Source organism: Podarcis bocagei (genome assembly GCF_964188305.1).
Source record: "Podarcis bocagei genome assembly, chromosome: 3".
Classification (NCBI taxonomy): domain Eukaryota; kingdom Metazoa; phylum Chordata; class Lepidosauria; order Squamata; family Lacertidae; genus Podarcis; species Podarcis bocagei.
This window is the reverse complement of record NC_138127.1, coordinates 79,732,292-79,747,109: the sequence shown is the minus strand read 5'-3', so window position 1 is coordinate 79,747,109 and position 14,818 is coordinate 79,732,292. Positions and strand designations below refer to the sequence as shown.

Below are 14,818 nucleotides of genomic sequence, written 5' to 3'. Positions count from 1 at the left end.
CTGGCCAGATTGGGGAAAACTGGGGTCAAAATGCTTGATCACAACAGAAGTTTTGGAACACCTGTTTCCAAGTTGTGCTGCCCAGTTTGTGGAACTGAGTGCCATGTGGAGATCAGGAGAGCACCAACAATGGGGTGCTTTTGCAACTAGCTATAGATATTTCAGATATTCCAGCATTTTCAGACTGTTGATACTGAATTATTTTTGTTGTTCTGGCGGCTGCTGTTGTTGGGATGATATGACTATTTAGATGTTTTAACTCATCATTTATTGATTTTAATGGTTTTGTGCATACTGAGAACTACTTTGAGATTTTAAAGCAAATAATAATAATAATAATAATAATAATAATAATAATAAATAAATAAATAAATAAATAAAGAGAGATCTACATATTATTATTTTTTGCTGACTGAAAGTTTTTACTGCACTCAGTTTCAAGAGCTGTAGCCCCAGACATCACAGCCTACGTCTCTGATGGGAGAATTATAAAGCTGGAAGGGAGCTCAAGGGTAATCTAATCTAACCCCCCAGCAATTCAGGAATCTCAATACACAGTGTCCCATCCAATTTAAAACCATACCAGACCCTGCTTAGCTTTGCAACTGTGCTGGCACCAGGAGGAGTGTTTTGGTCTAAAACATCTGAAGGGCACCAAGGAATGCAGATCTCAGATGTCAAGATTTGCAGCAGGGAACGACATCACTCCAAACCCATATCAATATCTACATAACTAGGAGACATTGAAGATGGGAGGTTTGGTGATGGGACCCTTTCACAAACAAGCAAACAAAATTCCAAAAGCCAGGGAGAACAAGAAACGGAGAAGTGATGAATCACACATTTTCATAACTCTTACCAGTACTCTCATAAGAAGCTGGTAAGTTTCCCCCATGCATCAGAGAAGGCAGCTCTGTTGGTGAACACCAGACACTCCACTCCACCTATTATAATTGCTGCATGAACAGTACTCATGACTAACTTTGCCTTGCAGGATTTGTGTCTGGGCAAGATGGAGCAGAAGAAGCAGAAGCAAAGACAGAGGGCCAAACTACTCATTACATTAAATGCATCTTCACAAGACAACAGATTGCACACCATCCAAAGTGCAAGCAGCTTATCACTATGTAAAGCAGCTTTTCCCTTGAGAAAGAATAGTGTTCAGAACACTTTGGAAATTAAAGGAGGCAGACAGGCAGGCAAGGTCTGGCTGAGGAGGGCATATTGAGGTTGGTGAGGCAGTGTCCCATTTGCCCTCACGGACCAGCATCTGTTAATGGAGGCCCCCTACCATTGGCTGAGCATGTTCCAGCTACTTAGCCCTTCACTCTTGCTTCAGAGAAGCGCTCGGTGAGAGTGGATATTTAATAAGCCATGACTGAAGGATGACATCATGGAAGAGCAAGGACAATAGCAGGAGATGCCATCTCAACATTCCCAGCCCCATACAGACAATGCATACTAGGCTTGAATGTTTTATTGTAAGAATATTTTGTAAGCTGCTTTGAGAGCCACTTGAGACTTCAACGTGGGATATAAGTGGTCTAAATAAATACACAGGAAGAGCCTGTTCAGCTGGATCTGGGCTTCTGTGTTTGGCTCCTGAACTCCGCTGAAACAACAAGCTCCTCTAGCCTTACATTGCAGCTCCCAATCATTTCATGTTTCAAGAGGGTTGAGATACAGTTCATGAAATGGATAGTGAATCAGAGTAGGGGCGGAAATGTGTTCAGCTTACCTTATTTGTCATACCTTACGCAACTTCATCAAGCGAGGGGCCCCATCTGCACAATACATTTAAAGCAATATCGCATACCCTCCAAGCGTCCCGGTTTTCCAAGGACAGCCCCGGGATTACAAAAGCCATCCCAGCTTCTGATTTGTCCCTATTTCCCCTGCCAACGCTGCTGCCACCAAGCTCGGGGAGGAGAATGAGCCGGCGTTTGTCCAGGGCAGCAGCTGCGGTGGCTGCGAAGAAGCACCCCAAGGCCTCCATGGCCACTGCTGCTGGCCTCCTCCCTTTGGGCAGCTTGTAGTGACCGCTGGAGAGCGGAGGAGTAAGAGGGGAGCCTGCCGCTGTCAAGGCCCGGCCCCACGTGATGCACCAACTCTGGGGGCAGGCAGAGGGCAAAGAGTCATGATGATTTTAAAAAATACTTTGTGCAACCATGTCTGCTCTGTCCCCTTTCTAAAATGTATTTAATGGTGTACAAGAATAAAATAAAATCAGGATTAAGGGGTTTTTTTAGAATGGTGGAGGGCATGTGTGCTGTTTCCCATTGGTGTGGTGGTGATAGCACCCACCCATCTTCCGATAGGAAATGCTCTGTGGAGAGGGACAAAAAATTGTGGGGGGGGAGAGAAACGTCCCTCTTTTCATCTGAGGAATGTTGGAGGGTATGGTATCGCTTTAAGTAGCCATTGCTTCTCCCCAAAGAATCCTGGGAAGTGTAGTTTGTAAAGGGTACTGAGAGTGCTGAGGAGATCCCTATTCCCCTCAAAACGTCCCCTTGGAAGATAGATTGGTTGTTAAAATACTGTGAAAATTGAAGCTCTATGGGGGGGAAATATGAGTCTCAGCACCCTTAACAAACTTCATTTCCCAGGATTCCTTGTGGTGAAGCCATGACTGTTTAAAGTGGTATGATACTGCTTTAAATGTATAGTGCAGACAGAGCCAGGGGGAAAAGAAATTGCTTTAGGAGGAGAACTGTTGATGTAAACCAACTTTCACCAATCTGGTCCCTTTGGCTGCTTTGGACTACAACTCCGAGACCCATCAGCCACAGCCAGCACAAATGCACATTTTAGTCCAAAGCATTTGGAAGGCAGCACTTTGGCAAAGACTGACACAAGCTGTATTTTACAACAAAGACGCAAGCTGTATTTTACACACCGTGGCAATCTTCAGCTCGGACAATTTCATAGTCTAAGAGGTGCCAGTGGTTCGACCAAAGGAAGCTCCATGATGTTTTAAATTTATTTTTTTTGGTCAAAAGATTGTGTTGGTAATAACAAGGTTGTGCGCTGCACATAGAGTCAAAAGTAAGATTCCGTTCTGGTTGCTGTTGCCAATTCCTTCTTTCCCAACAGTCCCAGGCAACAGATCGGAATCTTACCCAACTCTTGCATTAAAATCACCCAGGAGGGTAATTTTATCCTCCTTAGGTGTCTCTGATAGGATGGCATGCAGCTGAGAATTAAAAAAAAAAATCTTTATTGTCTTCATTGGTATTCAGTGTTGGTGCATAGGCGCTTAAAATAGCAGCCTATTTTGGGGTGCGTTTTATTTGAAGGCTTGAAAGTCACTCATTAATGCTGATAGGGATTCCTGACAACAGCTTCACAAGATTGTTTTTGATATCAAGGCCTGCTCCATGTATTCAAAGTTCTTGTTCAGGTAGACCTTTCCAGAAGAATGTGTAGCCTCCTTTTTCTTCCTTCAGTTGTCCCTCACGTGCTCTTCAAATTTCTTGAAGCGCTGCAATCTCAATGTTAAAACGTCGCAGCTCTCTTGCAATGATGGCAGTCCTGCATTCGGGACGCTCATTATCTGTGTTATCCAACAAAGTCCGTATATTCCATGTTCAAAAGTTCAATTGTCTTTTACGACCGCTGGGTGGTGACCCCACTGGGCACGGTAATCCAGTCAGGGGGAAAGGGAGGCAGACTACCGTATGTTTAGGGCACTAACCCCTCCTCCTTTTGGGGGTGAGCAGAGTGGATCCTGCTGAGTCATGGATACAGCTGGAAGGAAATGTTAATCCCCCTCTTCCTCATGCATGGGGGACGATTGGGATTTTTATTTTTTTTAAGCACATAAAATTTAAACCCTTTCCTTGTAATCGCTAGCATGCCTAGAATAGGATGATCTATGCACCATTTGTGCTCCCCTCTCAAAGAAATACTTTCCATCTGCACATCTGAAGCAGCTCTGAAATGCTTGTAAAATTGCAGTCAAACATATAACTCTGGAGAATCAGAACTCTGCCCACAGACGGCTGTATACATCCTATATCTTTAAAGCACACAACATCCCCCAAAGAATTCTAAGCTACAGTTCCCAGATTCCTTGAAGGGAGTCATGTGCTTTAAATGTATGGTGCACAGACAGCCTATGGGAGAGGCCCTTGCAACATATGCACCTCAAGGCACAGTCTTACATTTAGCAACCTGAAAATATGCCATAAAGGTGCGGTTTTCATTTCTACTGATACAATGCAAGAGTAATCCTGCTGGGTAGCATTTTCCAGTAAACATTTTTGAACGACGCTTTTAAAATATTTTACTTCTGAATGTATCGGATGCACATCAGCATCAGAAGACACCCATATAAACAGCTGGTTTTTATATCATTTTTGCTAAGTAAAATAATCCAATCAGATGACCTGAATTGAGACGATTTGATCCCCATGACTGTGTCCTTGCTGATATTTGCATGTGTAAAGCAATTTCAAATCTCAATTGATTAGCTTAACCTCTGGCACTAGAGATAAAAAATAATTTGCTTTGACTCCTGGCGCATTGGGCTACATCTGGCAAAACTGATATTGTAATGACCTCGAAGCCAAACAACACAAAGCTGTCACATCACTTTCAAAGCCGGGATCTGCTTGGCTTAGAGTAAGGGTAATTAACCTCCGAATAACCTGTAAATATAGAGGCTTCAAGAGCATCCGCTGAGACTCGTAGATCAGATCTACACAAATATATCTTTTAAAAACTCATATGCTCCAATAAGATGTCTATTACATGTTTCCAACCAGGTTTACAAAAGGCTTTGAATGGTCTCCAGTAACCTCGTAGTTCTGGCTATATCTGTGTCTGCTGTGTTTCATGTGATATTTTCTTGAATGGGCAGTAGTTACGTTGTTTAACCCAGACATTTTTTAGCATTCATGTCCCAGATTAGGGTTAGACTAGGACAGTCTATTACTGTCAATAGTGGCTGCCCCGTTCCAGTAACTCAGGCTTTGGGAGCTGGGAATCCACAGACATTACAGGACTGAATTTCCATCCCTGACTATTCCCCATGCTAGCTGCAACTGATGGGAGTGGGAGTTCAACAGCATCTGTAGGCACACAGTATCCAGCTCTACAATGCAGAAAGGCGGAACCCGGATGGAGGACAAGGTGGTGTCCAGGCTAGACACAAGGCAAGGTTCTGGGAAACACAGATCTGAGCACTTTTTACATTGGCAGCACCTAATTATTAACATCACCTCAAGATGTCTCAAGATGCTGCTCTACCTAAAGGGGCCCAGCCTGTTGGAATGTGAATAGATGCTAGGAAAGGCTATATTTATTAGCTATTATCCTTCCTTCCTCACGTTTGTCAGTTCAGCAGAGTGCCATTCCTTTGCAGCTTAGATAGGCAAGTTTTAGCCTTGAAGTTTAAGTAATCCAAGAGGCTTTAAGGCAGACTGGATTTTCCTGGTGTTACGCCTTTTTTCTCACCCTTAAAACAATAATCACACAGTCATGTAAATAACATTTACTCACTAGGAGTACTTGTTGAAGAGAAACAGATACAGCAGCTTTGTTCAGGCAGGCTTAAAATGATAATTCAGTTACAAAGACATACTTAAGTCTAGCTTAAAATGGTGCCTGATCTGGAGCTCAGACTTAGCAGCTGTTCTCCCATTGCTGGCAGAGCAGAAGAGATGGAAAGAGCAAGAGAGAGTGACCAGACAGGTAGGAGAATTTATAGCTACGCCCTCCCCCCCCCCCCGTCAGGGCACAGTGGGAGTGTCTCTCACAGAGTCGTCTCTAGAAAATTTACAGAAAAACTCTGTGAGCGTCAGCTCCTATCATGTGCCTTTCTAGCAAAACATTGATTGTTGGTTTGACTGCATTTTAAATATCCCTCACAGCTTTCTCTAGTAACTTCCTACTGTGACAGAGCAGGGGGAGGCTCAGGTCTTCCAGTGGAGTCCTGTGAGTCAGAGGCCAGTAGTGCCCCATCTGTGAGCCAATTGCCCCACAGGTTCATCTGGTAACTGTGCTTCTGGGGCTTTGCCGGCTTGCCGTTCCCATTCAGGTTCAGAATCCTCAACCCCCATCACCTGATGAAGGGGAGTCTGATTCCTGCTCCCTGACACACTTTCCCCAACTCTGCAATAACTACATTAAATAAAGTTTAGGCAAGAACCACATGCTAGAGCACCAAGCACTTATTCCATATAGAAAGTACTTAGATTGTTCTATAGTTCAGTGGTGCCTGACAGATACCTTGAGACATTAATTGGAGCAATCTTTGTGTCACTTTCCATGGAAGGTTGATTGTTTGCTGCAAATTCTGAATCATGAAGCCTTTTCATGGAGGTATATGCGGGGGGAGCACCCATTGATTCCACGTTTCCATTGTGCTAATACAAAAACGAGAGAAAATGCCACCTGCCCGTCTACTTTTGCAAAGAAGGATTGCACGGGGGGGGGGGCGGTATTTAATTGCACTTGGCATTTCTGATCTCAAATTATGGCATCTTCCTCTGCCCAGGACATATTCTTAGCAGAGGGTCATAAAACAAGTCCTCCTGCCTCCTTAATAGAGTATGATATGGTACCATTGTCTGCCACAGGATTTCCTGCTTACAGAAAGCTAGTAAAAAGTACTCCACTGTTACAAATAGCATGACACCCAAGAGCTCATAATGGCTTTCCCAGCAGAAACCAGCCTTCACTGACTTACATAGTCTGTTTCAGCAGCTGCCTGAAACTTTCATTAAATACATTTTACTGGCTCCATAATTCAGCTGGTGCACTTCTGGAGATGATGTCTTCTGTTATAGCACTTGGAAAAAGGAAATGCTTTTCTATTTATCTAGCTACTTTCACCCCATATAATTTATGTCCGGTTCTCGAGCACAGCATCCTACTATTCAGACTGAGGGGAGGGGCTGTAGCTGCATGGTATAGACTTGTTCACAAGAGCCCACAATCAATCTACGCACTCTGCATCACCAAGTAAGGACTGGACATTTATTGTTATTATTTATTCTACTATATCCCTCCTTCCTCATGCAGGAGCCCAGGATGGCACAAATACATCAGTAATAAAGGTTGGGGGGGGGGGTTGGTGCAGATTTTGAGAGCACGTAGGCAGAGGAGAGGAAGTGTAGGCAATCCTGGGGTTTTTTGCTCAGGGCAAAATCATGCATTGAGTGTATGTGTTCTGTTTTTAAAAAAACAAAACCCCTACAGTGGGGTAATCAGAAATGAAACCATGGCTTGCAAGAAGGGGTCCATTCTCCCGCCCCAAGTTGTGCTCCTGACAAAAATCACCCCCTGGTTATTTACCAGGGGAGCAAAGCTGCCCCTGAATGTGCCAGAGTCTTGCTCCTGCTCCCCCGCAACTGCTATTTGTGTATGTGGCGGGGTGGAAATAGACACATTAAATGCAAGAATGCATACACAGGTTTCACTTTACGGATATTCTCAGTGCTAAAATTCATTTATCTGAACACATGGAATTAGCACCCAAACCTTGCTATTGACATCACAGATTCAGATATCCAAACAGAAAGCAAGTTTTTACTCCCTTGCTTGCCTTTCACTGGTTGGCTGAGGAAAGGAGGGAAGCGGGGGGGGGCAGGAGTGTTCAGAGAAATCAGAGAACACTTTTGGGGAGATTTCCTGAGTATTTTTTGCTTTTTAGAGTCGAAATTTCATGGTTGGGAATGCATTAGGAATTTTCCCATAGGAATCAATGGGAACTGGTGGCTCATAATGCAAACACTCAGCTAATGAACAGTTTCCAGGGAAAGCATTGTGTTTGATAAGCGGGACCTGCATGTACTTAATGTAACATACAGTTATGTTTGGGGGAAAGTTGGGGGGGGGTCATGGGAAGTAATGAAGGCTTAGTCCTGAGTCTTGCTTGCTGGCTTCCTATAGACACCTGCTTGGCCACTGTGAGAACAGAATGCTGGACTAGAGGGTCATTGGCCTGATCCAGCAGGGCTCTTTTTACATTCTTATGAAATAAGGAATGTTATGTGAGAATAACTAGGCGGGGGAGAATCTGGTCTTCCTCTGTACACCAGAATTCATCGACTGCCTACTGTATCTGTTTGGAATTTGGTCGGGACAAATGCAAAGAACTACATCCTTGCACAAGCATAATTATTTTGTGGGATTAATGGTGACAATATATTGTGATTAGGATTGCCCCACTTTTCCTGTGCTTTTAAGAGCTGCAAGGCAAGGAGGCTTATCCAGGTGTACAGAGCACTGTAATGAAAATGACAGGACAACGGAGGGTGGGAGGGTGAGGGTCAAGTTAACACTGATAAATCTGAAGAATGTCAAAGGAAATGAGACATGGTGTTAGAAAGAAAATACACAATCAGAGCGTTGACTGCAGGAAGAGTGTTGCAGAAGGCTTAAAGAGCTGGTATGATCATAACAATGTTTTGGGGAGAGATGTTTGGCAGAGGCATTCAGCACTGACTGAAGTGGGTTGATATGCCAGAAGGCTTGTTCGCTTATTGGCTTCCAGGAGACTCTGGTTATTTCTGGGTCACATAGAGGCAACTCTGTTCTGACTAAATTCCTTCCACCTGACCTGGAAATAATGAAGGTCGGACGGATTCCATTCAGGTGAGAAGCACAGTGTTAAGACACCCCCTCAAGGAATCTGCATATTTTCTATCCATTTCTCAGCCATTTTCCTATATGCATACACAAAAGTCTAATCTTTTGCTACCAGGTACACATCTTGCCTCAAAAACTAACGCCCAAAAGCTATAAGAACTCAAATAGAATTTTTAAAGTAACTGTTTTCATAGATGGATAGATAATGCAATGTGAACTAGATAACTAAACCTAATCATAAGACACACACCTCACCAGCTCCCAGGTTAAATATTCATAGCTTTATACTATTCATTCCTCTTTTAGGATTTCTTTTGCAGGATTCTCCTATGTTATTCTGTCCGAGTTGCATGAAAGCCTCCATCCACATCTTACCCAACTGAAGTACCAAGAGGTATACATGGCTGTGATATCCAGATTTGTAGCAATGCAGCTGATAACATATCTTGTAGACTGTTTCCACTAGCCAAACTAAAAGATAAATAAAAAGACATATGATTGCAGAATTCTTTTTCAAGACACACACACACACACACTTTTACACTGAAGCAGAAAATTGAAGAGGAAGGTGGCCATTTGGAAAGAGGGTCTTCCTAACCCTTCCCCTCCTGCCATTTTCCTACGGAAGCTTGCCCACCCCAAAACTATTTTTGCTCCTGCTGGATAAAAAGTAGGACAAGTGCCTGTATCTTTTCCCTGTGGTGGTTAAAGCCACAGGTTAAAGCCTCAGGGGCAAAACAATGGAAGGTTAAGAAGGCCCTCTTCTCCCTTCCAATTTCAGCCTTGGGGGCTGAAATGTGTTTTCAGAAGACTCTGCAAAAAGAAAGCAGAGAATGACACGGAACATGACTTTCCACCTCTAAAATATAATTGAAAAGCTGTAAGCAAGCAGCAATATAAATAAAGAGCTCAGAGAGAAAGAAAGCCTGGTAGATTTCCTCAAAAAGCACTTTTCATAATATAGGTGCCATCATTGAAGAGGCCCTGTTCCATGCCCCATCCACTCTTATTCCAACACCCAAAGACATATGGAGCAAGGCCATGTCCACAAGAGCTCAAACAACAGGAGGAATATACTGGACATTTTGGAACTATGCTGCTACAAAGAAGGCCACTTGCCTTTCATTTGAAGGTAAGGACACTAGGAAGAAGACTTCAATGACCAGAGAGCCTCATATGGAAGTAAGTTGTCCTTTAAATACCAAAGTCCCAAACCTAGATGTACTTCCAGCAACAAGTGCCTTGACACCACAAGCTGGGTCTTCCAGACTGACTTCTCTTCAGTGACACGAAGAAGGCAGAGAGCAAGACCCAATGCAGTAGTCTCTGAAGGCTCCAAGCAAATCTGTTTTAACTAGATCTGCAGAATCTATTTCTGGTGGGTTGGAGAGAACTGTAAAATCTGTCCAGATATGGTAACATAGCTATTTTTCAAAAACATTATTTGATTCTTTTATAATAAAGCTTCTCCTCTTGATTTGTACTCATTTCTATTTTAAAGTCTAAATGGAAATGTTCAGCCAATTTGACCAAAACCATTTATTATACTATTGAACTGGGAGTGGGGTCCATAACCTACGATGACATCCTCGCAAAATATGAAATAAAATTGCTGATAATAAGTCAGGCATTTAAGGAAGTCAGTAGCAAGGGCATTAATGTAATGTTTATGGGTAACCTTGTGAGGAAGGTGGGGACCCCTTTGATATTGTCTTGAATAATAAAGTACACATCAGATATAATATAAAGGATCAGAAAGTATTGTTTCCTTACATTGACGTTAGTTGCTTCACTAAATCATTCCCAACTCCCCTGAGTTGCCAAGATCAACATAGGAACTAAGCAAGTGTTATCTTGTTGCGGCATAACATTTTACTTACTTACTTTACTTATTTAACGTGGAGAGAGAACAACATGCCAACTAGCCAAAGAAAAGTTTCGTTCACTCAAATGATCGATACCTTCCTCTGTAAAGGTAAAGGTACCGCTGACTGTTAGGTCCAGTCGCAGACAACTCTGGGGTTGCGCACTCATCTTGCTTTACTGGCCGAGGCAGCCAGCGTTTGTCTGCAGACAGCTTCCTGATCATGTGGCCAGCATGACTAAGCCACTTCTGGCAAACCAGAGCAGCGCACAGAAACACTGTTTACCTTCCCGCCGGAGCAGTACCTATTTATCTGCTTGCACTTGACGTGCTTTCAAATTGCTAGGTGGGCAGGAGATCTTCCTCTGTATAATACTCTAAAAACAATGGAGGCAGATTTTTGCTTCTTACAGAAACTTATCATATCCATGTATACATGTTAAACTGATGTTAGAAAGAGAAGAAAGCAACAGTAATAAAAGGCTAAAAATAAACACAGCTTTGCCCTCAAATAAGGGTTATGATGGCTCAATATGCTCAGGTATACAACGAAGGCATGCAAGAAAACAGATGCACAGACCCCCTCAAAAAGTATGCCAACTCCAGTAATAAATTTAGGCTGGTTCAGATGTAAATGCTAACCCATGGGTTGGAGAAAACCTTATTAAGAAAATGCCTTATTGTGGACCATGTATGCACATCTGGAGCTGAAACATTCAGGAGTGGTCCTACCATTAGGTAAAGTGAGGTAATTGTCTCAAGTGGAAGAAACTAAGGGGGCAAAAGTTGCACCCACCCTCCACTGCCTGCCTAAGCTACTGGGATCCCTTAAGCTTCATCCAGGCACAGATGAGAATGCTACCCTATTGCCAATGTGAAGTAACTTCAAGTCAACTTCAGCTTTTGTAAGGAGAAGCTGTAGCTCAGTAGTAGAGCTTCTGCATTCTGTGCAGAAAGTCCCAGATTGAAACCCCAGCCTCTGCAGGGAGTGCTGGAAGAGAACCCTGTCTGAAATCCTGGAGAGCCATTGGCAATTAATGAAGATCGTCTTGAGCTAAATGGACCAATGAGCTGGCTCAGTTTAAGGCAGCCTCCTGTGTTCTATGTCCATGGAATGACAGGGACATCATCCTGTCCTTTGCCTCAGGCAGCAAAATGTTTTGGGCTAGCCCTAGAAACATTCACTGCAGAACATAGAGTGTGGGGAAGAGAAGGTAATTAAAAAAGGAATATAAGCTCAAAGCATCTGCGGCTGAAACGGAAGCAGAGGGATGCAATAGAATGATTATTCTAGTAAATAATCCTCACACACCAGAGGCAATAAGATACCTCAGATGCAGGAAAGACCATTCCTTCTCCATCGGCTTTGTGTTCCAGCTCACTGAATCTCAGTTTAGCTTACATTAGCCACAAGGAGGTATAATTGCCTGAGGGGATTTATTAGTCCAGTGGAGAAAAGCAAAACAATGGGCAAGAGAAAGAAGCAGCAAATTGTGCTGTATCCAGACTTACATCAGGATCAATGTTGCGTTTTTTGGAGTGTGTGCTCTTGCTTTACAAAAGTAAAACACATTGGTGGGCTGCAGGGATTGTAGAGCGTAGAAAGTGGATTGTGCAAGACTGAAGTTGACCCAACCCTGTTTCAAACCAGAGAGCATTCTGACCTTTGTGGACTTGTGGAAATATGGGAAGGGGAACTGAAAATGAAGGGGAACAGGACCAGGCGCACACAAGTCCTATTCAATAACCCTATGCCATGTCTAGGGCTAGACATGTGCAAGGGAAGCAGAAGCAAACTTCCTTCCTTCCTTCCCCTCCTCCCCACTCCTCAGCATTGAAAGGAAACCTGTTCACATTCAGTTGCTAAGCCTTATGCATGCAGAATTCCTGGAAAAGCCTACAGAGATCATTTTGTATTGCCTTGATTTCTGGCATCCCAGTGACCACGCTGGCTGGAGCTGATGGGAATTGCAGTTCGAAACTTCCAGAAGGCACTAGGATGGGCATGGCTGATGTAGACCAGGAGTGGCCAAGACCAGGGCTTTTTTCAGCGGGACCTTGCCGGAACTCAGTTCCGGCACCTCTCAGGTGGGCACCATTGCCATTCTAATAAAACGAAGGAGGCATTTGTGGTGAGTTCCAGTAATTCTTTTTCTAGAAAAATAGCACTGGCCAGGACAGTATCCTCCAGATGTTGCCTCACTACAACTCCCATAGTCCCTGAAAGTTGGTCATGCTGACTGGGACTGATGGGTTCAAAACATCTGGAAGGTGCTACCCACGGGGTGTAGACAATTCTGAGCTAGATAGATTAATAATCTGGTTTGGTGTACATCCCTATGTGTTTGATGTGATGGATTTGTATTTCTTCTGTCCTTGCTTGCTTACAGCATGCAAAGCCACTCTCAATCCTTGCCATAGTTCTGAAGGACACTCAAAGACAGCCATCATATTTCAGGTTGTCCATCATGTATGGTTTAGAGCAGGGTTGGCGCGCCCCTCCAGATGTCATTGGGCTCCAGTTCCTATCAGGCACAGCCAGCATGCCCATATATATGAATACATAAGAATGCCCATATAAATGAATGCTGCCGGTGGGACATTCTGGCAGCAGTGGAAGTAGTGGGGCAGGCAGAGCATAGCCTCCTGTACTTCTGCCACCTGAGGTGAGTGCTTCACCCCACCTCATGAGTGGGCCAGCTCTGAAGCCAGATTATCCATCTAAATTTCCTCTCATAATTTCAGGCTGTCCGGTCCAGAACAGTGTTATCAGCAAATACTAGAGAAATTGGCAAAGTCAAGACCGCTGTATGTGTCCCACAGCTAAGCCAATCTACAGAGGATCATATATATGATCCAAAGCCTGCTGTATCAAGTCAATGGCCCATCTAGACCAGCATCCTGGTCTCACAGGGGCTAACCAGATGCCTGTGGGAAGCCTGCAAAAGCCCTCTACCCACCTGAGATTCCTAGAAACAAGTATTCAGAGACAATCTTTTACAGTCCTGGTGGACCACATGTTCTCCATGCCTCATTTAGGGCTAGTGGGAAGGCCTGAGAATACAATTGTCAGAACTCTACATAAATGTGCTGTCTGGCCTTAATCACTGAATGATTCATTGTATCCAATTCCTTTCCAACTTATGTATGTGACTGTTAAGGAAAATGTAACTTTAACAAACATACCACTGCCATATCAGGTTTTTTTCTGGGCAAACAGATCAGGAGGCAACTTCACCGTTCTAGCAACTGTATTATTCATCCTTTTTTAAAAAACACACACCATATTTAATAAGCAACACATTATTGCCATTGAATTATTCATTTTATTGCACATTCACCACATCCATTTCTGGTTCGGAATTGACTGCCAGAGCAGAGGTAAGAGCAGTGATGTGAAATTGTTTATCCACATTACGCAGGAATAACAAATACTTGAGGGGATGAGTTGTTTGAGCAAACGTTAAAAAAAATAATGCAAGCATCTTCTTACCAACGTATAACGTTATCAAGACATTGGCCCTGACCCACAAATGTTCACACACAGCATCCTGCCCTCCGTCCAAGACAAAAGGCTATAGGTAACAGAGAGGCACATTTGGGTGAAGAGAGAAATCTGTGCCCTTGCACATTGCAATGCAGAGGTGCATCATGTGGGCATACAGGCTAGGCATGCAGCTCCCCATTCAGCAAGAAAACAGATCTATGCAAATCACTTCTGTGGGCTTATCTCCCTAGCTAGATCAGAGCATGAACCTGTAACTAAGCAAGGGTATTTGAATGCATTATTTGTAGGCAGCTTTGGAGAGGGGCTGCTACTCAACAGCAGAACATGTGCTTAGCTCTCATAGGACCCAGGTTCTGTTTCCAGCAGCAAGAGTGGTGCAATAAAGTTGCAGGGCCTCTGCCAGAAACCATGAAGAGTCTGTGCACAACTTGGCACAGTTGATGGTGCTGGCCTAAACAGACCAACGGGTTAACTGAAGCTATACGGTCCATGGGGACAATTTGCAAATCTTGGGTGGCATTCAAGATTGTAGGCAGTCCTATCTCTCCTCTTGCAATGGCTTCTGGCAGCCAGTGGAGAATTGTGTGATATATGCTGCTCATCCCACCCTGAGGATAAAGTCTCAGTGATGAAATGGCCAATACAGTCATTATCTTCAAGGAATTGTTTGTATGAGCAGAGCCTGCTTTTGCCTTGTCAAATATAGTAGACTGTGTATTCAGTACACATGCATCTGATATGCTTTGCCAGAAACAGGACCTCTTGAGTACCACAGATCACAGAGACCACCTGCTAACGCGAAAGAGTTGGCTGATGGTCGTCATCAGGCACGAGGGTTTCATTGAAATATG

At 43.7% G+C, this 14,818-nt stretch overlaps 1 long non-coding RNA gene across 1 annotated transcript in view; it reads right to left on the bottom strand.

Annotated features, from left to right (window-relative positions):
* Positions 1-7,882: 7,882 nt before the first annotated feature.
* The window catches only part of LOC308583556, a 12,332-nt gene continuing 5,396 nt past the window's right edge, over positions 7,883-14,818 (bottom strand). The window contains exons 3-4 of the long non-coding RNA XR_014006285.1: positions 13,646-13,722; positions 7,883-9,066 (exon numbers count right to left, since the gene is read on the bottom strand). This is a non-coding gene — a long non-coding RNA (uncharacterized lncRNA). The remainder of the gene's footprint in view (positions 9,067-13,645; positions 13,723-14,818) is intronic.